This window comes from Crotalus tigris, unplaced genomic scaffold (genome assembly GCF_016545835.1).
Source record: "Crotalus tigris isolate CLP2741 ecotype Arizona unplaced genomic scaffold, ASM1654583v1 scf7180000024339.11422700, whole genome shotgun sequence".
In the NCBI taxonomy this organism is placed as follows: Eukaryota; Metazoa; Chordata; class Lepidosauria; order Squamata; family Viperidae; genus Crotalus; species Crotalus tigris.
Window position 1 is genome coordinate 4,043,352 of NW_024100509.1, and position 23,652 is coordinate 4,067,003.

The window sequence follows — 23,652 nt, forward strand, 5'->3', positions numbered from 1 at the left end:
CGAGTGTGATAGTCAATCAATTGTGGGACTACGGTATCCAGGTGGAGGGAATGTAATCCTTCAGAGTTCCCTTTCTTGCTATTGCACAAAGTAAGAGATTGGAAGTGAGGAAAAAAATACATGTGAAGAGAAAAAAAACCTGGCTGCCTCAAAAATTTCTGGTTTTATTAGGGTAGCAAACATCCTGCATTTTGCTCTCCCTGGCATAGGTTTTGCCAGTTTCACTCTTACCTAAAAAAATGCTGTTGCCATTGGCAATACTGTATCACTGTGACTGAGGACAGAACGTCCAAGCTGTCTGTCCATGGCACTTAGCAACTTAGCCATAGTGACAACCCCAAGGCAGATACAGCCCGTGTATCTCTGATCTGGAAGACCTCCGAGGAACAAGGAACATCGCTGTTTTATTTTTCCCATGTGCCTGTACAAGCAACTATAGTTAAATAATTCCCATTGATGCCATCACTTTTTGAAGCTTGGATATGTTTGCATCTCATAAAGATTTCTCAGTAGGCTGAAAACGTGTCTTTCACTCTCTGGTATTAGTTGCTGTGATAGGAGCAGAACGATAAATTAAACAAGCACAACAAAAGACAACTAAGGGGACATGTTGAAAAAATTCAGATATTACACAAAGCTGGTTCTTCTTACAGGTGCCTTCATCTTGTGGGTATTACCTAATCTGTTTTATAAGCTGCTTGGAAGACCTTTGATCTGGAAGTCATCTCATAACTATGGAAGAGGATAATAATGATAGCATGCATGTGCATTTCCTCGCTTACACTGTACATTTAGTATTAAATGACTTTCAGGAAATCATATACAATTGCATATTAGTTCCTTGATATTTTTCACTATTAATTGCTCCACAGGATGTGTCACAAATACAGAATGTGGGGTCCTTAATATGCAGCTTGGGGGTTATATACAGAATATAAACAACAAATATTGAATGTGCAATGAAACAAATCACTTTTCTCCTTTACATACAAAGCCTCAAGCTGTTGCCTTTAAAATGATTCTGGGTAGTTGGAGGAGGGGAAGGAGGCAGCATTTTCAGATGTTTTTATTTACACAATATATGATGAGTCTTATAAAGATGTAAAGCAGAGTTAAATGATTTGAGAAATTGAAGATAGACTGAAAATTGCTTAGGCATTCTGTGACATTGCTTGTACACTCAGTTAAGCATGGGTTAGTTAAGTATGGTTCATTTATTTATTGCTGGCTTATTACATAACCTGAGTTAATCTGTTGATGAACAGAAATCATATAACACATTAACTCAGCATCAATGTACAAATCCAGTCTGTGTGTATGTATGTATGTGTGTGTGTGTGTGTGTGTGTTTGTGTTTCTCAGATGTATTTTGCTGGAATCTAGAAAATCATAATATGTGACATCACCCTTTATTTATTCATGACACGGTGATCATTTCTGGGTTGCCTGCATTATTTAAAACTTCCTAAAGTTAAGCTAAATAAAATTTGTCAAAAGAAATATTGTTGCAAAATTTCCTTATTTGTTTCCTAGTATATCTTGAATTCTAGTTCTTCTTAGTTTTCTGCATTATTATTTTTTTCTGCTGGAGAAATTTACGGTGATGATCAGAAATGCTTGTTCTGTCCCTTCAGAAATTTGTCCAGTTAAAGTGTTAGCTTTGATTTCTCAGAAAACCTTTTTCATCTGTGGATGATAAATGCAAGCAACACATTTCTTGGATGGAGTAGGAAAGGCCTGTGTGAATGCCATTTTGCAGTATATTAAAAATGACTTTGCAAAAACAAAACTAAAATGGAAAGCACTTGAAAGTTCTTCTGACAAAAACTATGTTGATGATGCTTACTTTAATGAATAATTTGTCGTCGTCCTCAGCTATTCAGTCGTGTCTCTAACCCTCAGCCACTCTAGGAATCAGCAGTCCATGCCCCTCTCTCTTGCACCGCCTCCTTCAGATTCTCCATGGTCACCCGGGGTCATCCAGCCAGCAGGTACTAGGACAGCCGCTTTTTCTTCTTCCACTGATCACTCCCAGCATGACTGATTTTTTGAATGAGTCAGCTCTCATGAATAATTATAATACATTAAACCCAGTTCTTTTATTCTTCAAAACCCAGATCTAGTTAATACTGCAAGAAACAACAAAAAACGATACCCAGAATCATTATTTTAGCAACAAGCTCCTTAAAAACCTTAATTGTAGGATTATATAGGTAGACCTCAACTTACAACCACAACTGAGCCCAAAATTTCTATTGCTAAGTGAGAGATAAGTTAAGTGAGTTTTGCCCATTTTAAAACCTTTCTTTCTACAGTTGTTAAGTGAATCATTACAGCTGTTAAGTTAGTGACACGGTTGTTAAGTGAATATTGCTTCTGCATTGACTTTGCTTATCAGAGGGCTCCAAAAGGTAGTCACATGACCCTGGGGACACTGCAATAGTCATAAGTGTGAAAAACAGTCGTAAGTCATTTTTTTCAGTGCCACTGTAACTTCAAACATTCTCCAAATGAATGATTTTAAGTTGAAGACTATCTGTATTTATGTTTTAAAAACCCTAAAAGACCCTTGTAAATAATCCAAGAAAGCGTGAAGAAGATAGAATGACCCTCTGATCATTTTATTGATAGTAACAGCAAAATTGGGAAAAAGCCAACTACTGGTAAAATCCTTAAATACTGTTTTAGAAAATAATAGGATTGGAAGTGGCTATTGAGTCTGATTTCCATTTATCAGTTCAGGAATCCAAATTGAATCAACCCCAAAACAGCAAATTGGTCAGATTCCACTTTCTAGGTCAGAGGCCCCCAACCTTTTGGACCACCAAGGACCAGTTCTATGGAGAAAAATTCTTCCGCAGACCAGAGGAGGCATGGCTTCATGTACTGCTGGTATGCCGCAGCCCGGTGCTGGTCCACAGACCAGAGGTTGTTGACCCCTGTTCTAGGTCATGGACTGAAGCACCTCTTCTCTATCTCACTCCAGAGACTAGAACAAAAAAAAAGGTTCTTTATGGAAGGAAGCTTATCTTGCTATAGCTGGTCCCACTGTGAAATTAGGAATTCTTGCTATTATGAAGGTGTTTTTGATTTTATTGTTTATTTTAATAAGAATTTTGAATTTACCTTCCTATAACATACAGTGGTACCTTGGTACTCAACTGCTTTGAAACTCGCTTAATTTTGGTACTCAGCGCATTTTGTCATAAAAATTTTGTATCTGTTGGTGTCAGCTCACTATATTATTCCTTATGGGAAAAAATTGTTTGGTAATTCATTGTTTTTGGTACTCATCACACTTCCCGGAGCCAATTAATGATGAGTACCGAAGTACCACTGTAAATCCATTACTTTTTGTTCTACACTCTGCACTGATACAGAAGAGATGCTTCAGTCCCTGGCTCAGAAAGCCATGCTTTCTGAAGGCTAAATAATGCTTGATTTTTTAAATGCTTTATGAAACAGTCCTTCAATATTGCCCTCTTTAACAAAGCGAAGATAGATGCATTTTTGGAAGTTCCTTGCCTTTTGCATTATGTATTCTTACCCCTTAGATTTCACTTCATTCAAGATATCTTAGCAGTGGGATCTCTGCTGCTCCAGCCTCTTTTGAGTCCAGCTTGTACATCTGGCAGTTCTTGTTGCACATACTGCTGAAGTCTAGTTTGCAAAATCTTGAGCATTACCTTAGTAGCATATGGGACAAGTGCAAAACATTTAAGTGGTTTTAACATTTTTTTAGTATGCTGTATTTTGGGACTAAGATATTAGATTTTTTTTTTTTTTTTTGCTAAACTTGATTTGGATTTGCAACTAGGGGGTTAACTTAATGGATGCATTATAGTAAAAACCCAGATGAGAATTGTCCTTTAGGCATTCAGGATATTGACATTGGTTAATTTTGAAAAGGCTAAGCTTGTGAACTTTTACATAGAGCCTCACCACCACCAAACAAAAAAAAAAATCCAAGAATAGACTAGATAGGGAAGTTGAAAAAATATCCTGATGGAAAAAAATGTACATGAGGAAAAAATTAATAACTGCCTGGAATAATGGATTTATTTTTTAAAATTCATCTAATTTACAGAGGCATTGTATAAAGTTTATAAATCAAGAGACATCAAAGAATTTAAATAAATATTTATGGTTCAACTAGTATGCTTTTAAATGGCTTTAACTGGAACTTGATCAGTTCTATACTTTGAATATTGAATACTTTTAAAGTCTAAGCAGATCTACTAGGAATGGAGAATATGTGTTAAATTACTGACTTTTTGTGTGAACTGAATCAAAGTAAGATAATGCTGAAAGAAATTTTCTGGACATAATCCATAGTGATTATAATAAAATTAATTTCCAATACGTAAAACTTTATTACACTTTGTTTTCTATAAATGTAGAATAGTTATTAAGTAATGGACCTTTAAAAAAAACTTTTGTTTTTGAAATCTTGGTTGCTTATTCAAGAAATTTAGCTGTATTCTTTACTTTACAGAAAGCATTTGACATTATTGAAACAATGCAATATGGATAAAATTCCCGTATAGGGGTATAACAAATTAAGTTGCTTGTTTTTTACCATATTAAAGATTTAATTACCTGCTTACCAATGATTTTCAAATTGCTGCTGGTTTTATAGCTGATGCAGTCCAAACAAGCCCTTTCCACCTGAGTCAGCTCCTAATTAATAGGATGATCCTGTAAAACTGCAAAAGAAGGAATATCAACTTGAATGTAGCTAGGAGACAGTAGAAACAAAGATCAATGGCACAATGGAAGACATGGCTGCAGATCAATGATAATAGACTGGGTGAGGTTAACATCTAGGAAAGGAATTTTTCAAAGAGACTCGTTATCACCACTACTGTTTGTCATTGCACTGATTCCTTTATCAACAATACTGAATAACTCAGGCCATGGCTATCAAACATCAAAAACAGGCTATCCCTCCTTCTTTACCCGATGATCTCAAACTGACAGACTTGAACATTGGGCGCTATCTAACAAAATGAAATGCAATGGTGAAAAAGTAAGGTTCTACATTTAGGCAAGAAAAAAATAAATACACAGATATAGTATAGGTGGTACCTTGCTCAATAGTAGCAACTATGAGAGGGATCTTGGAGTCCTAGTGGACAATCACTTAAATATGAGCCAGCAGTGTGCTGCAGTGCCAAAAAAGCCCAGACCATGTTAGGCTGCATTAACAGAGGGATAGAATCAAGATCACGTGAAGTATTAATACCACTTTACAATGCCTTGGTAAGGCCACACTTGGAATACTGCATCCAGTTTTGGTCACCACAATGTAAAAAAGATGTTGAGACTCTAGAACGAGTACAGAGAAGAGCAACAAAAATGATCAGGGGACTGGAGGCTAAAACATATAAGGTATGGTTGCAGGAATTGGGTATGTCTAGTGTAATGAAGAGAAGGACGAGGAATGACATGATAGCAGTGTTCCAATATCTCAGGGGCTGCCACAAAGAAGAGGGAATCAAGCTATTCTCCAAAGCGCCTGAAGGCAGGACAAAAAGCAACGGGTGGAAACTAACCAAAGAGAGAAGCAACCTAGAACTAAGGAGAAATTTCCTGACATTTAGAACAATTAATGAACAGTGATGTTTATTAATGCTGTTTTATGATCACTATGTGGAAATTGTATTTATATTATTGATGTAAGCAACTGACTATCATGATTGATACAAGCATTTGAAATAAATGTCATCAACTAAATCCACAGGCTTCAAATTTAAGCAAGTTGGCAGTGACACATCTAACAAGAAAGACTTGCAAGAAAGAAAGAAAGAAAGAAAGAAAGAAAGAAAGAAAGAAAGAAAGAAAGAAAAGAAAGAAAAGACAACAGTTACACAAAGTAATTATAAGCTTCTAGACAAGACTCAGAAAAGTTGGATCATGCCCAAAATGGGGAAGAGCAAAGAAAATAAAGGATATGTTTGGACCAGTAAGTGGATTTACATTATGCCTATTCATGTTATCAAAGAAGAAGAGACTAGAAATAAAAGAAGGGTATAGGATAGTCCTAAGGATGCTATGGCCTGGATAAGAATAGTTTTATTTCAAAATGCATACTGTTATTAAGTTCTCTAATAACTAACACAAAGGCTCACTTTTAAACTTCTACTAGGAAATTGGTGGCATTGCAAGAATCTACTTTCTTGGAAAAAATTTCCCTGTCAATAAATAAGCGCAGGCTCCTTCCCTTATTATTAGGGATGCCCAGACAAAGGTGCTCAGAATATTTTGCTCCTGATAATTACTCCAGTTTTGTCTCAGCTGGGCCATCACTATACAAAACAGAACAAAATAGAAACCCTGACACAAGATTTCTAGTTACTTCAGATATGTATAAGGTGTGTGTGTGTGTGTGTGTGTGTGTGTGTGTGTGTGTGTGTGCGCGCGCACACACATTCTTATATTCAGAAATCTGGCTGAGTTGAGGTCCTGAAGAAAAAGTAATTTTGAACCCTGTAAAAACCAAATATACATGTACAAATTTTGTTTTAAGTGTATTCTCCGTGTCTGTACTAGATGCATTGCCTTTAGACTTTCACTGGTCTGAACATTTTGCATGATATATATAGCAATGGTCATTTGCAGTGATGAAGTTCTGTCCATCAGTGTTTTGAGCAAATAACTGATTAATTCTAAACAAAAACAACTGATGAATCTGAGTATGTTCTCTATTCTTGCTTTTTTTCTCTTTGTATTCCTAAGAGTGAAGTTATATGCTCCCTTCTCTTTTTGAGATGAAATGAATAAATACCGAAATAAACATTATGGAGATTAACAACAAACCCCAGTGAGATAACTGAAGTTCAGTTTGAGGCAGGGGAAAAAAGAAATCATCTTTTAAAAATTACAGGCAGTGTCTGCTGCAAAAACATTTTGAATAGTTGGCTATGATCCATCAAGAAAATTTATGAGTTTTAATGCTGCACAAATGGTTTATTTCTACATGGTGTATGCACAGATAGGGGAAGGAAAAGAAACAACCAAGAAACCTGGTGACTCCTGGCCCATTTGTGCCAAATCATGACAAACAAATATAATCTCATCTGTGTTGCCATTCAACAACAAATAAGTAGGAACACATACATTTTCATCATTTCCATATGTTAAACAGAAAAAGATAAGGACAAAAACACAAAGTTGTCTTTACACACAAAGTGATTCAACACAGGGCTTTTCAACCAGTGGTACCCATACCACCTCTGGTAATTTGCCACGTGGCAGGTAGTACGCAACTGCTAGCCAAGTGTAGCAGGAGAGGGGAATGAGCCTAAGCAGCCTGAGGAAGAGGCAGCTGCAGCTGCATGATTGGACTAGGCAGAAGCCCCAGGAGCCAGCAGGGCTCCAGCTGATTGGTTCCAGCTGATTGGTGCTTCCAGAAGCAGCTTGGAGCTGGAGGTGAACCGAAGAAAAAGGGGGGGGGAGAGGAGAAGCTATAAAAGAACGTGGTTTGGGTGGGGAAAGGGAAAAACAACAACAGGAAAGATTTAATCCCTTTAAACAAATGTAATTAGTTTTATCCCCTTTAATTGAACCTGTCTATGGCTTTTAGAACGTTTTCTTTGAAGGTAAACAGGCTTAATTTAAAGCTAAAGCTTTTTGCAATTGTCGGAGTCTTTCAGTCTAGAATTGCAACATTGTGACATGTGACACACCTGAGGCAGCTTAAAGCAGCGGTTCTCAACCTATGGGTCGCGACCCCATTTGGGGTCGATCGACCATTTCACGGGGGTCACCAAGCAAGGATATCCACCATTTTTTCCCCTTTTCCGGTGGGTGCCTTACCTCCCTTGGACTGGGCCAGCTGGTGGCCCAGCCGGTGGTCGGCCTGCTCTGTCTCTGCCGCTTGCCAGCTACGCCTTGGCCGGTGCAGGGGGCGGCACCACGCATGCGCGGCGTTCCCGGACAGGGAAAGTCCTCGACTTATGACCTGTTGGGTAGTCCTCAACTTACGATCGGTTTAGTCCTCGACTTACGACCGGTTGGGAGTCACAGCATTAAAAAGGTTGAGAACCACTGGCTTAAAGAGAGAAAAAAACAGAGTTTGTGTTTATTTTATGTTCTTGCTTTGCACTTGATTCCTGTTTCTTTAAGGCAGTGCTTCTCAAATAGTGGGGTGCGCCCCCCAGGGGGGGCGCGAGGCTCCGTAAAGGGGGGCTCATTTGACCTCGGCAAATACTGTCATATTGGATTTCTAGATCGGGTCATCCGACTCACTCGCAAGCGGCAGCCCGACGCGGAGGACAACATGACCACCAACGCACATGACACATGCAAAGGACCCGATTGGATAGACATGATGCTCTATCCTGATTGGCCAAACCCGCCTGTGTGACTTTTAGACCCGGAAATCGGTCCTCTGTACAGAAAAAAATTTTTTACAGTCGCGCGGGGGGCGCGAAATGTTTTCTTCTTCCTAGGGGGGCATGACAGAAAATAATTGAGAAGCACTGCTTTAAGGGTACAGGGAAGGGATGGGGGGGTGCAGTCTTACTACACCAAGAATATCTCAGAAGGGAGAGAGGAAGAAGTGCAGACCAGCTAGCTCAGGAATCTACAAACTTAGCAACTTTAAGACCTGTGGACTTCAACTCCCAGAATTCCTCAACCAGCCATGAAGGCTGAGAAATTCTGGGAGTTGAAGTCCACAAGTCTTATAAAAGTGTCAAGTTTGAAGACCCCTGAACTAGCTGGTAGTGGTGTATATTAATAAACATGGATAAATTCATCATACATTTGTCAATGCAAAGGGAAAGTGTTTCAGCAAAGGAACAGCCACCAAAGAAACTGGTACTTTTTCCCTTTTTTCTATAGTTTGTAATATTTTATTAGATTATAGAATAAAATACAAAAATACAAAAGCAAATAGTAGGACTCAGTGGGAGGAAAAAAGGGGGGAAAGTGAGGGGGAGAAGGGAAAAAGAACAGACTTTCTCTGTTGCAGTAGAAGGAAGCATTAAGATTGAATCTCAACTTTTTACTTTTCCATAATATTATAAACTAGCCATTTCTATAACAACAAATGAATCTAATCAGTAAAACCCAAAATCCCTCCTTTTTTTAGTCATCAAGTTTTTGACACCTTGCTAAGCACTGGTGGTACTCTAATATTGTCATGTCCTAAAAGTTGTTGTTAATTGCGAAGTCGTGTCCGACCCATCGCGACCCCATGGACAATGTTCCTCCAGGTCTTCCTGTCTTCTACCATCTTCTGGAGTCCATTTAAGTTCACGCCTACTGCTTCAGTGACTCCATCCAGCCACCTCATTCTCTGTCGTCCCATTCTTCTATTGCCCTCAATCTTTCTCAGCATTAGGCTCCAATGAGTCCTTCCTTCTCATTAGGTGGCCAAAGTATTTGAGTTTCAACTTCCGGATCTGGTACAATCTATGAAAAGGTTGAAAAGCCCTGCTGTGTGGAGAAGGTTTTGTGGTCAATGAAACAAATGAAGCTGATCTCTAGATAAAAAAAAAAAAGCAGCTAACTGTAAAAGAGAAAAGGCAACATAATGAGAGAAAGAGACAAAGAGAGGTAGGTCGGTCTGGGAACAGATGTTTCGGAGAATACCTGGCTCCATTCCTCAAAGATCTTTAATATTTCTGATAGTATAATATTTTATTTCATTCTTTAAGTCCCAATATTAATTGACATGTGTTGTGACCTAGGCTTAATGAGGAAACTCAGCAAGCCCAGAAATATTGCAAATGGTCCCGGGCAACCTTAAAAGCTGCCCAGGACCAGACTGGTTGGCGCCGCTCTTGCGTGTAGGTGCAAGGCGTGAATAAAGGGGATTTATAATTGGATGTGGGGAAAACTATAAAAGGCCTGCAAGCCTGTTGGATTGCTGAGTGGTAACGTGGAACAAATAAAGAAGAACTTGGTTAACAACTTTTGTGTCGCTTCAATGCCACGAACCCCAATACACAAAAGTGGTGACGAAGATGGGATCGCTGCAAAGAAGAAGATAACTTGAAGAACCTAGCCTCTACAAAAAGAGCTGGAAGCTGGGAAGTCGGCACCCAGATCTGCACTCACCTGCCAGTTCGCAAACGCTGGAGGTGGGCTTGGCAAACGGGCCTCTTCCCAGCCGGAGTTGCAGCGAGGCTAAGAGAAGCCTTGGCCATTGTGGCTGGCATAAAGAAATTCCATGATTTCTTATATGGCCACCATTTCACGGTCTACACAGACCATAAGCCTCTGCTGGGTTTGTTTACTACTAACAAACAGACACCATACATTATTTCCCCACATATACTGAGATGGTCAATTTTCCTATCAGCATATGATTACTCACTCATTCACAAACCTGGAAAAGAGATGGGCCATGCTGATGGCCTCAGCAGATTACCTCTCAAACAAATAGAGGCAGATCCTGCTCCTGCTATTCACATTCTCTCCATTCAGGAGTTGCCTGAATCTCCCCTCAATGCTAGGGACGTGGCTGCAGAAACTGCCACTGATCACACGCTCACACTCGTACTAACATGGGTCTTGTCAGGATGGCCTGACATGTGTCCAGATGCTGCATTTCAAAGCTTTTGGCAAAGAAGGCACGAACTGTCTACATTTAAAGGGTGCCTGATATGGGGCAGTAGAGTAGTTATCCCACTCTCACTGAGGTCTAGAGTCTTGTCCTCGCTGCATGAGGGACATCTGGGCATTGTGCGCATGAAAGCGCTTGCACACAGCCATCTTTGGTGGCCTGGGCTTGATAAAGCTATCAAGACCCAGGTGCACGGGTTCCAGGTGTGCCAACAGTCATGGCCTGAAATGCCTCAGGCCACTGTACACAGGTGGGAGGAGACACAAACCCCTTGGTCAAGGGTACATTTAGATTATGCTGGGTCCTTTCAGGGGCAATTCTTCCTTATCCGGTGGATAGCCATTCCAAGTGGCTAGAGATTGTACCTGTCTCCTCCACTACTACTCCACTACTACTGCTAGGACCATCCAGGTGTTGAGAGGAATCTTCGCTACCCATGGGCTTCCTGATGTCCTCGTCTCTGACAATGGCCCCCAATTTACTTCTTTTAAGTTCCAGGTTTTCCTACAGGCCAGCTTGATCTGGCACGCAACATCAGCTCCTTTCCACCCTTCAACCAACGGGCAAGCCGAACGGATGGTACGCACCACCAAAGATGCATTCAAAAGACTCACGCATGGTAGCTGGCATCACAGGTTAGCAGATTTTCTTCTTGCACACCACACCACACCATGCACGACCACTGGCAAGAGCCCAGCTGAACTCCACTGGGGTTGCTGCCTCATCACGAAGTTGGACAGACTGCACCCAGACCAGGTGGCTTCACAGATGTCACAGCCGCAGGCACCTAGGAGACTTCTTACTGTGCCTAGGGATTTCCGCAGGTTGTTGTTGATGCCCCAGTGGCAGAGCAAGGGCATCCTCACGATTCAGCTATTGCTCCAAACAGGGAGTCACCCCGTGGGATGGCCTGCACATCAGCAAGTGCTCCAAACAGGAATTCTTCTGATAGGGGGTTTGCCATAGAGGCGGCTCCTGACTCTGGCATCTCGGCCACATACACAGGAGACTAGAACTATTGGGGCACGGCTGCAACACAGGTCATGTCCGAGACTGGTCGCAGGCTTGAGAGACAATGTTCCCAACAGCAGTCCATAGTGGAAGAGGAGAACTCCGCTCCATCATTGGGCTTGGGGATTTCCTCACCTCTGAGGGAATCTGGCTGGAGTTCAGAAGACCCAGCCAGTCTGCTGTGACGGGGGTCACTTGTCATCCATGGGCATCAAAGTCCTGGTCTATTGAGCCCACCAAGCAGGCCAGTAGGCCAGGCACCATTAAGTAAAAGTCCTGGTCTGCCTAGCCGTGCAGGTGAGCTGACAGGCCAGGCACCCTCCCTGACCTTGCATAGGCCCCTCCCAAGCACCTGGGAGATTATGTGAGGTTTCTGTCATCACAAAGGACCCTTGCTGGTCTATATCTGGGTGATGGGGATCTACACTTGGTAGAGCGTAAATACACTAATTATAATTCTGGAGAGCATTTTGTTTAAGTTAACCTTATTCTTTTATAAGGGTATTTTGGCCTGTGTGCTGGGCAGAGGAATTCCGCTTTTCCCCTGCCGGGAAACAAATGTAATTTTGTGTACAGTTGTGTGTTTCATCTAGGGGGGGAGGGGTGTTGTGTCCTGGCTTGATGAGGGAACTCAGCAAGCCCAGAAATGTTGCAAATGGTCCCGGGCAACCTTAAAAGCTGCCCGGGACTGGTCTGGTTGGTGCTGGTCTTGTGCGCAGGCGCAAGGCGCGAATAAAGGGGATTTATGATTGGATGTGGGGAAAACTATAAAAGGCCTGCAAGCCTATTGGGTTGCTGAGTGGTAACATGGAACAAATAAAGAAGAAGTTGGTTAACAACTTGTGTGTCGCTTCAATGCCGCAAACCACAATACACAAAAACATGAGTCTTGTATTTTTTTCTTCTGCTTATTATCTTTACAGCCTCCAGTTTCCAGTTTCTAAAATAACCATTTATTTGAATAAAATCTTTTTGCTGACAATATTGCATTATAATCTTTTAAGATATTTCCTAGAATTATGAACTTTTGTAAATTTTTAGCACATTATTAATTTTTCTAAATCAGAATTTAAATATCTCTATGAAAATAGAAAATGTATTAAGCAAGTGAGCAGGAACTAAAATCTGAAAACATTCTTTCATTTATCTACATGTTTTTATTCCTGAAACAATTGAAAAATGTTCTTAAAACAGTTTCAATTAAGCCACAAGTTATTAATTATTCAATTGGGGAAATGAAAGTAATCAAAATTAAAATTATTGTGGTGTGGTAAAATAGCTGCAGTAAAAATGTCACTAATTCCCTGCTTCTTACATCACTTCCAAACAATTCATATAGAGGGGTTGTGTGTTTGTACTAATACACATATTACACCTTACCTGTAAAAAAAAAAAAATGGCAGACAAGCTTAGTAAATAAATAAATCTTTATTGATTAGCCCTTGGGCCATATCAAAGTGCAAAGTTCCAACAACAAATCATTACCAAAGTATAATAAAAGCAATTTAAAATAAAATTTTATAAAATACAGTTTAAAATAGAACTAGAGTAAAATATGACTTAAGATGAAATTGGAGTAAAGTACAGTCTAAAATGAAGTTAAAATAGAGTACAGTAATTTAAAATATAGATAAAATATGATAAAATTATATCTTGGAGTTACCCTTGCAATCTATCCCAATCAAGCTTAGTAAATGTTTACATAAAGGCAAGAATGTATAAAAACAGTAGTGAAGGGGGTCTTAGAATGCCAAGTATTAAATCTTATTAAGAAGCTAGCCATATCAATATTCTTAGTTTGATAAAGTCAAAAGATTTAACAATTTGATTAGTGATGGAATATATAACAAAAATATTAAATATTCAAAATTCATTTCCTCTGAGTATGTTCAAAATTTGGAAAAAATGGGACTCTTGAACCTTTTATATTTCATCATGGCTTTTATGTTGATGAAAGTAAACAATATTTAAGTAGTGCAATGGAAGGACTTTGATATTCAGAAGATTTATATGAAAGGATCATTCCAAATTACAAATACATTTGGGAAATTTGCTAATATTTATCCACTACCCAATTCCAGTTTCTTAATGTAATTAAATATGGTTGTGTGTGTGTGTGTAATGTGGGTGTATTAATTTTTAAAAATTAAACCCATGTTCATCTATATTGTGGATAGCTATATGCAGCACACATATAAGCTACTGGTTAAATTTACTGTAGCTATAGGGGAGCATCTTAACCATAACTGAAAATTATAGTTATTCACAGATTCCAAATCCATTCTGGAAAGCTAATCTATAGTTCATTCTATTTCCTATCTATGGCTGCACAGCAGAGCTGGAACAACCAAAAAGCAAGGCTGCCTCAGCCACAATATCATCTTCCTTCTCTTCCTTGAATCCCTCCCCTTGAATAACAGAGCTGGAAGGGACCTTGGAGATCTTCTAGTCCAAGTCCCTGGTCAAGCAGGAGACCCTACACCATTCCAGACAAGTGGCTGTCCAGTCTCTTCTTAAAAACTTCCAGTGATGGTGTACTCACAATTTCTGAAGGCAAGCCATTCTGCTGATTAATTGTTCTCACTGATAGGAAATTTCTCCTTAGTTCTAGGTTGCTTCTCTTCTTGATTAGTTCCCATCTGTTCTTTCTTATCTTGCCTTCTGGTGCTTTGGAAAACAGGTTGACCCCTCTTCTTTGTGGTAGCCCTTCATATATTGAAAAACTGCTATCATTGCCCCTAATTCTTCTTTTCACTAGACTAGACAAACTGTTCTTCATATGTTTTAGCCTCCAGCCCCCTAATCATCTTTATTACTCTTTTCTGTACTCTTTCTAGAGTCTCAACATCTTTTTATATTGTGGTGACCAAAACTGGTGCAGTATTCCAAGTGTGGTCTTACCAAGGCCTTATAATGTGGCACTAACACTTCACATGATCTTGATTCTATCCCTCTATTAATGCTGCCTATGATTGCATTGGCTTTTTTGGTGGCTGCAGTACCCTGCTGGTTCAAGTGACTGTCCACTAGGACTCCAAGATCCGTCTTGCAGTTACTGCTATTAATCCAAGTTTCACCTAATTTGTACCTGTATATTTGGTTTTTCTTGTCTAACGTGTAAAACCTTACTTTTTTCTACATTGAATTTCATTTTGTTAGAGAGGGGCCAATATTCAAGTCTGTCAAGATCCATGTGGATCTTGAGCTTATCTTCTGGAGTGTTAGCTATTCCTGCCAGCTTGGTGATGTTTGCAAATTTGATGAGTTCCCTTTCTATTCCTTCATCTAAATTGTTTATGAAAATGTTGAAGAGTACTGGGCCTAAAATGAAACCTTGTGGTACCCCAGTACTTACTTACCTCTATTGAAAGAAAAATCTTAATCTGAGTCCAGTCCAAACTGGGGATAAACAAAATGGAGACTGTTTTAGAAAGAAGGTTGTAGTTTATTGAAGAGCAAAGCCAGACAGAAGCGTGACTCTGGGAAAGCTGACCATATGTAGCTGGGAATGGTGGCCCTTCTGGACCTTTTGAGGTTGTTTCCTGTTCCTGTTTGAGGCTTTGTATTTCCTGTGACATGTACCTTTCTTTGAAAGTTGAGAAAGTGGTCTTGTGTACTGTGAAGAATTAGGGATGAATGATCTGTAAAACAATGTGCAAAGCCCAGAGTATGCAAGTTATTGTTCATATTTCTAGATGCCCACCACAAGAATGCAGATTGCACTTTTATGGGATTTATTTGTATTCCTCTTGCAGAGATCTGGTAATCCAACTGGGGAGAGCACTTTATCAAAAAGTTTATGTTTGCAGAGTTGCTCAAAGAACCCTGAATGTAATGGGTCTCCTAAAAAGATCAATATAGCATCCAAGTGCATCACAACGTATCCAAAATATCAGAAAATATTTCATTCATGAATCTGGAGTAGACCATGCCACAATTAACACAATCAAAAGGCATGCCTGTATTCAATTTGCCACAACTGTTATCAGAGGCAGTTAAATATTCATCCTTGTTTCATCCTGGTCACATTTGTGGGAAGTCAGCCCCCCCCCCCAGAGAAGGAAATATTAAAAGGGCAGAATATTATATTTCCTCAAAGGATCTTAAAGAGGCAGAAAAGCATGCCCAGTTTTTCTTAATAGCCCCAAGTCTCCCTCCCCCATGCAGAAACCAGCTCTGTAGACATGAAGATGTAAATAATCCATTCAGGAAGGTTGGAGCCCTCCAGCTAGAAGCTTAGGAAGACAAAGACACCTAAAATCTACATAACCCACCCAAACTCTAAGATAGGACATAATAGGATTAACCCACAGATGTCAAAGGGGAAACTCAGACTCAGGTCAAAGTATATGACACAGGAAATACAAAGCCTCAAACAGGAATAGGAAACAACCTCAAGAGCCCCAGAGGGTATAAAAACCCACTCCCTACATGTGCTCTCTCTTTTTTCTTCCAGGCCAGTACTTCTGTCTGGCTCTCCTCTTCAATAAACTGCAAACTTCTTTCTAAAGCAGTTGTGCTGTTTATTCCTGGCTTGGACTGAACCTTGATGAAGACTTTTCCTTCAATGCATTGTAGGTTCCTGCCAAGTGCAATTTCATGAAATTATTTGCTGAAGATGGTCAGCATATTTGAAGTAAGAGGCAGTGAGTAGTGATCCTTGATATAGTTCAGAAGTATATAGTCATGAACAGCCTTCAAGAATTACCTTTATTGGATATGAAAAATATATGCAGATGTGGGCTGATGGAAGGGCAAATAAATCCGTTCTTAAAATTGTCAACCAAAAACTTTTAAAGTGCTGAATTCCTGAGAAGATATGGGATATTGTTTCCTAGCTAGAATCTGCAAATCAGGACTCCATCAGCAAGCTCCATAGTTTTCTGGCAAGGAAGGGGATCCAGAGAGCAGAGAAGAAGATGGGGAAGTTTGCAAACAGTGCTGTTGACATCTTTGAAATTAAAAAGAAATTGTTCCTAAAACAAATATCAGAAAAGACAGAACTGCAGATAGTTAAAAAGGTTAAATATTAGGGGATACAGTTAATGGCAAGATGTTCAATGATAAAAGAAGATAATTACACAAAATTATTGACTCAAATAAAACTGGATTTGGAAAAATGGAAAAACTTGCAACTGTCAATATTAGGAAAAATTGCCATAGTGAAACTGAATTTACTACCGAAAATCTTATTTCTATTTCAAACAATACTTATAAAATTGGAGAATTTTTTTTTTTTGAAGATTTGAAGTCACTAATTTTGAAATTTATTTGGCAAGGAAAGAAAGCCAGAATTAAGCAGAAATTGTTACAAGATGCCAAGGAAAATGGAGGATTTGGCCTACCAGAGTGGGTTCTATATTATCAAGCATCTGTATTAACATGGGTAAAAGAATGGATACTTCTTAAAAACAAAAGGTTGTTATATCTGGAGAAGCATTATTTACAATTGGGGTGGCACGCTTTCTTACGATATGGGAAAAATAGAGTTCATAAATATTTCCAAAATCATTATATAAGAAATGCATTGTTAACAACATGGGGAAAAATAAAAAGTAAAATATATTTAAAAAATCCAGGGTGGTTGTCAACAATGGAAGCATTTGTACACCCAAATTTAATGGACTTTGAAAAAATCTGGACATATAGAGATATTCTAAACTCTGAAGGAAATTTAAAATCTAAACAAGAAATGGAAAATCAGGGTGTCAACCTAACATAGTGGACACATTTACAAATGTAAACTAGATACAAGAGATGTTAAAATGTATGGATTTTACAAGGAACAAACTGTGTTTGATAAGACATTGTTGACTTCAGATGAAAAACTAATTAAGAAAATGTATAATTTTTTATTAACTTTAGAAATGGAAAGTGAACAAGTTAAAGGAACAATGATAAGATGGGTGAAAAATTTTGGTTATAATGTAGAATTAGAAAAATGGCAAAACTTATGGGAAAGAAACTATAAATTGACAATGTCGACTTTCTATAAAGAAAACTTATACAAAATGTTTTATAGATGGCACTTGCCACCAGCAAGATTAGCAAAAATGTTTAAAAATATGTCAGATAGATGTTGGAGATGTAAACATAAGTCAGGCATGTATTATCATGTTTGGTGGACATGTGATAAAGTAAAGAATTATTGAAAAAAGATACATACTTGGCTAGAACAGATGTTAGGAGAACATGTTGATTTTAAATCTGAACTTTTTCTATTAGGTATAATGCCAGAAAAGATCAATAAACAAAGCTTATACTTGACTTTGCATGTCACAACAGCGGCAAGAATTATATTTGCGCAACACTGGAAAAATGAAGGAATACCATCAGGTACAGAAATAATTAAAAAAATACTAGAATGTGCAGAGATGGACAGATTGACTATGAGACTGAAAGAAAAAGAAGAAATGGACTATTATCAAACCTGGAATTTATTTTACCATTGGCTGGAGGAAAGAAGAAAGGATTAGGAATTAAATATGTATTACCATGTAAACTCAGACAGCACGTTGGTTGAAAAATTACTATTATATGTGTGGAAAAAATGAATTAAAAAAAAAGAAATTGTTCCTTGCTCCTACTGAATATCTTGGTTGTGAATTTGCAGTCAATCAGTGCCCAGCACAATGGAAACACATTAGTAAGTTATGACATAGGAGTCGAAGCAAATTCTGCTCACAATGGTTTATTGTAGATTAGAGAACCTGGGTTAAGGGCAGCCACCTAAAAAGATAAACATTTCAGGTTTGAACATGTCAACCTTGAAACTTCAGCTACAAACATAAAGGTAGATAGAAATGATGCTAAGGGACTAAGTGTGACACCTGGCTGTATTGGGTGAAATAAAAAAAATCAGTGTAAGGAAGCTAGCTGAAGTGTTCACGGATATTTTCAATCTATCCCTGTCACAGTGCTCTATCCCTACCTGCCTGAAGACATCTATTATAGTGCCAGTTCCTAAGCAGACAGTAGTGGTATCTCTTAATGGTTATAGACCAGTAGCTTTAACATCTGTTGTTATGAAATGTTTTGAGAGGCTGGTGTTGAATTATATTCAGGCTAGTCTTCCATCTACTTTGGACCCATACCAATTTGCATATAGGGGTAATAGATCAACTGATGATGCTCTGTCTCTTGTTGTCCATACTGTATTGAATCATTTGGAACAACAGGGGACGTATGCAAGGCTGTTATTTGTGGATTATAACTCTGCTTTTAACATCATTTTACCCAACAGGTTGTTTTTTAAAATGTCCAATTTGGGTATAAATCAGAGGATTTGCTTGTGGATAAGGGATTTTCTGACAGGTAGGCCACAGTCAGTAAGGATGGGATCTCACCATTCCTCTACTCTGATATTAAGCACAGGAGCCCCCCGGGAAGAAATGGGGTAAAGTTTAAGATTTTACAAGATGCTCGAGAAAGAGGTAGACTTAAAGCACCAAATTTGAAATTATATTATGATGCGGCCACTTTAACTTTAGTAAGTGACTGGCTTAATTTAACAAATAGAGATATTCTTGTTCTTGAAAGGTGGGATTTATTATATGGTTGGCATGCATATTTAATTTTTGATAAGACAGTAGATTCGGTCTTTAAGTCACATATTTTAAGATATGCTTTACTTCGAGTTTGGAAAAAATATTATTATAAGTTAAATTATAAAATACCTATTTGGGGGATCCCTGGACAAGCAATCCAGGGGGTTTCTAAGGGCGTGAATTTTGACAACATTTCGTATAAAGAGTTACTTATTTGGTCGGGCACTGATTGGCAATTAAAGTCTTCTGATGTGTTAAGGCAAGAAAACATTTTACAATTGTGGTTTCAATATTTGCAAATCGTGCAGAGATGGACTTTGGATAAGAAAGTGGGAATTACTTTAGTAGATGAAAATTTGGTAATTTAGATCAAGGATCAGAAATGTGCCCATACTAAAAGAATGTATAATGAGTTAATAAAATTGGATTCAGAAACAGAGTTAGTTAAAGATTCTATGATTAAATGGGCCCAGGATATTCAAGAACCGATCTCGTTGGACCTATGGGAGGTAATTTGGACTAGAAATGTTAAATTTACGCAGGCCAAGAATTTGAGGGAAAATTTTTATAAAATGTTTTATAGATGGCATCTGGATCCTAAAAAGCTGTCCTATATGCACCCGAACCTGCAACCTAAATGTTGGAGATGTGGTTGCTTGCATGCAACCTATTTTCATGTTTGGTGGACTTGTAAAGTTATTAAAGCCTTCTGGATTATGATTTGGTGGAACATTCAAAAGGTTTTTAAAAGGAAGATTAAGTTTACTCCCCAACTGTAGGGAATTTTTGTGGATTTTAATGTTGAATTTAATAACAGCAGCAAGGTTACTAGTGGGTCAATATTGGAAGAAGGATACTCTGCCTTCTTTAGAAGAATGGGTATTTAAGGTTTCTAATTTAGCAGAAATGGCTAAAATTTCTGCTTATTTAAAGGACCATTCACAAGAGAGATATTTTAACATATGGAGAAGATGGATAGAATATGTTCAGAAGAAATATGGAACTACAAAGTTTCACTTATTCTATGAGTAATGATTTTGTTTAAAAACTTATGATGTTAAAGTTTGAAGAGAGTTAAGGGTTTTTATGATTTTGTTCATTGTATAATTAGTAAACTTAAATAGATTATGTTTAATATGTTTGCATAATCCTGTATTTTGCTCTGGGAAGTCGGGGGGAAGGGGGGTGGGGGGAGGGGGGTGGATGGGTTGAAGTTTAAGTAATTCAGATAAAGTAGAAATAGTCTTATTGTATATAATATTAATGTTTTAATTTTGAGAGAGGAACTCTCGGGCATTTCCCCTGGACCGCATCAAGAGGGAGAAGAAGAAGGTGAGAAGTAAGTAGGAAGGTGGAGGTGAAGGAGGAGAGGGAGTGAGTGAAGAAAAAGAGGGAAAGAAGTAAGTTGGTTTGAGGTGGGATGCGGTTTGGGGGGAAATGGGCGGGCAAGACCGAATGTGGTGTGTATCAATTTGTTTTATTTTTTATCTGAAGTATTTGTAAGATTGTTACAAGATTGTGTTGTAAAATTGAAAATAAAAATTTTTACAAAAAAAAAAAAGCACAGGAGCCCCCCAGGGTTGTGTGCTAAGCCCTTTCCTTTATTCCTTGTACACGCATGACTGCACTCCACTGTATAACACCAACGCAATTATTAAATTTACGGATGCCACAACAGTGGTGGGGCTCATTAATAAGAACAATGACTCTGCTTACAGGAAGGAGGTTCAAGGGCTGACATTGTGGTGTAATGAAAATAATCTCACACTTAACATCACAAAAACTAAAGAACTTATAATTGACTTCAGGAGGAAGAGAGATGTACATCTACCATTGGACATAAATGGTGAGGAGGTGGAGAGGGTGGGTAGTTTTAAATTTCTGGGCACTTATATCTCGGAGGACCTCTCATGGACTATGAATGCTAACATGCTTGTGAAGGGATTTTATTGTGCTTATGATTTTATGTTTAAGTTTGACATTAGCATTTATTTTATATATAGTAACCATTTTATATTGATACTTATAGTGTTATCATGTAATCGTTGTTTTGTTATTTTGTAATCATTATTTTGTAGTTAATTTCTTGATCAGATGCTTTATATATATATTGGAAAAGTAAGGGCTTCATTCTTTAGGTATAGGTGATTGCTTATATGAAAAGAGCACAGTAAGGGGAGGGGGAAAGGAGTTACGGATGGAGCCTGGGTTGCTGTGTATGAGTCATCATCTAGGAATTATTTTTTTGTGCCATCTTATGCCTAGTACCAAGACCTGATCTCTTTGTTCTGAAAAGGTATAAAAGGTGGAAGACATCTTTTCTGGTTGTTGCCTTCATCTCTCTACCAGCCACGAAGAGAGATGGGGTCACCCAACTCTGTTTTGATCAAAATAAAAGTTGTTTGCTTGCTGAAACCTTGGCTCAGGAGTTTCTTTGGCTCTTTTAAATTCCTGAGTAATGCTGGGGCAATTGTGAGGTTAAGTGGAAAACCTTACACTTGTGAAGAAGGCACAGAAGAGGCTGTACTTCCTGAGAATGCTCAGGAAGATAAATTTATCTCAGCATCTACTTCTGTCTTACTATCACAGCACCATTGAGTGTCCTGACATATGGCATTCTTGTATGGTATGGAAGTAGCTCTGTAGTGGACAAAAAAGCTCTACAGAGAATCATTAAAACTGCCCAGAATATTATCGGATTTCAGCTACCAGCCCTGGGCAACATCTTCGAATCTCGTTGTTTGAGGAAGTTGTATAACATTCTCAGGGACTCTTCCCATCCTGCTTACAATCTTTTTGGACTGTTGCCTTCTGGCAGAAGATACAGAATGATTAAAACTCGGACCACACGTTTTCTGAATAGTTTTTATCCTAGAGCTATAATTGCACTCAACAATGAACTAAAGGGCCACCATCAATGAACTGTTGGACAGTATTACTTGGTCTGTTGTGTGGATGTTGTGTGGTCTTGGGGTGGGGAATTGTGGTGGGTGGGAGTGTGTTTGGGGATTATGTGTGTGGGACCTGGTCTTTGGGTGTCAAGTAAATTTCGTTGTATGTGTACACTATGTATACACATACAATGACAATAAAGTTTTTATTTATTTATTTATTTATTTTAAAAGTAGCATTTAAGAGAATCCAGATTTACCACTCTGATCTATTTATTTTTAATATCTGCTTTTAGCATGTATAGGTTTCTGAAGAACTCTCTAAACAGATTAAAATATAATCCAAACCAATGAAACTAAAAACTATAGCCAACTAAAATATAAATTTATATAGGTGGAAAAAAATGACTGGGAAACCAGTGAAGGACCTGTTTTGATTTACATTTGTTTGTTTGGATACAGAGGGCCCTTCCTCTCCACCTGAGAAAATAACATTCATTTTTTTGTTCCTTTCTCCATACTTTGTGAATGGAAGCAAGCAGCTGTGTGTTCCCTGGCTTTTGCAGCAGTACAGATACCGCTCTGTGCATCACCTTTACAACCGGGTTCACATATTGCTTCACACAAGGTGCCCAGGATCCAGTTGAAATGCTCACTTTTTGGAATTCCTAATCTCAACTAAACTCATCTGTTTATAGAATTAAGTACTTGGACACGTGCAAGAAATAAAAAAAAGCCTAAAAGCAGACATTGCTCAGGGAATAGCTCTGCCTTATGCTCTTCCACCTCAAGTTATTTTCCTGGCACAATATGGTTTATGAATCCACGTTTGGACAGCATACTAAAGCGAGCACGGTTGTAACTTTGAAAAGATCAAACGATATTCTTTACAATTTTGTGCTAACATAGTTACTGATTGAATTGGCATATCACATTAGACCATGGCTGCTTAATTATAGCTCGTTAAGAAAAACAAGTTCAGCGTTTCGAACATTAGCCCACCAAATCAGACCTCGGGTTTACTTTCCAAATCACTTTTGCCCAATCGCTTTTGCTAAGGAATGGTTTGAAGTGGAATGGAAAGACAGACTTGTATATACAGCAATTAACAGACATACGTCCCTTCCCATCCTGAAGCTTTTATTTTAAGCGGGGGAGTTTCATTTCTCCGGTCGAAAATTTTAGTGGAAAGAGAGGAAGTTGGAAAAAAAAGAAAGCATACACCAATCGCACACCGCCAAGAAGAGTAGGCTGTGATTGATGTTTATTCTGTTTAATCAAGCTTAAAGGTATTTCGAAATACCGTTGTCTTAGCCATTCAGATAACAAAATTTGGAGGCTAGAAATTGATTGACATAGCAGCTATCTAATAATATCGAAGCAGTTTCAGGAAGCGAGCTTGCAGGACTTAAGTGGTGGGCGGGCAGTCTAAACCGCCTCAGCGTGTACTCTCAAAGTATCTTGCTGGTAGGAGGGTGAAGGAGCGCGTGACGAGACTCTAGAGTGACAACGATTGTATCCAATGGGGCTGGAAGCATCGAGCTAATATGACCAATGGAAAAAGCGAACTGGGTTGGCGAGGGCAGCGCGGTGACTGTGGGTTAGATAGGGTGTGAGAAGTTAGTGG

General features: G+C 38.6%; 1 protein-coding gene across 5 annotated transcripts in view; it reads left to right on the top strand.

Moving 5' to 3' along the window:
- Positions 1 to 17,874, top strand: part of SLC4A9 (solute carrier family 4 member 9) — a 58,106-nt gene extending 40,232 nt beyond the window's left edge. For 2 of the 5 annotated variants that reach the window (XM_039326086.1, XM_039326089.1), the window contains one exon: positions 654 to 1,467. The gene's annotated coding sequence lies outside the window, so the exon portion shown is untranslated. Of the gene's footprint in view, positions 1 to 653; positions 1,468 to 5,743; positions 6,629 to 17,812 lie in introns of those variants that run through there. The other 3 variants (XR_005554615.1, XM_039326088.1, XM_039326087.1) reach the window with 3 other exon arrangements.
- Positions 17,875 to 23,652: the final 5,778 nt, after the last annotated feature.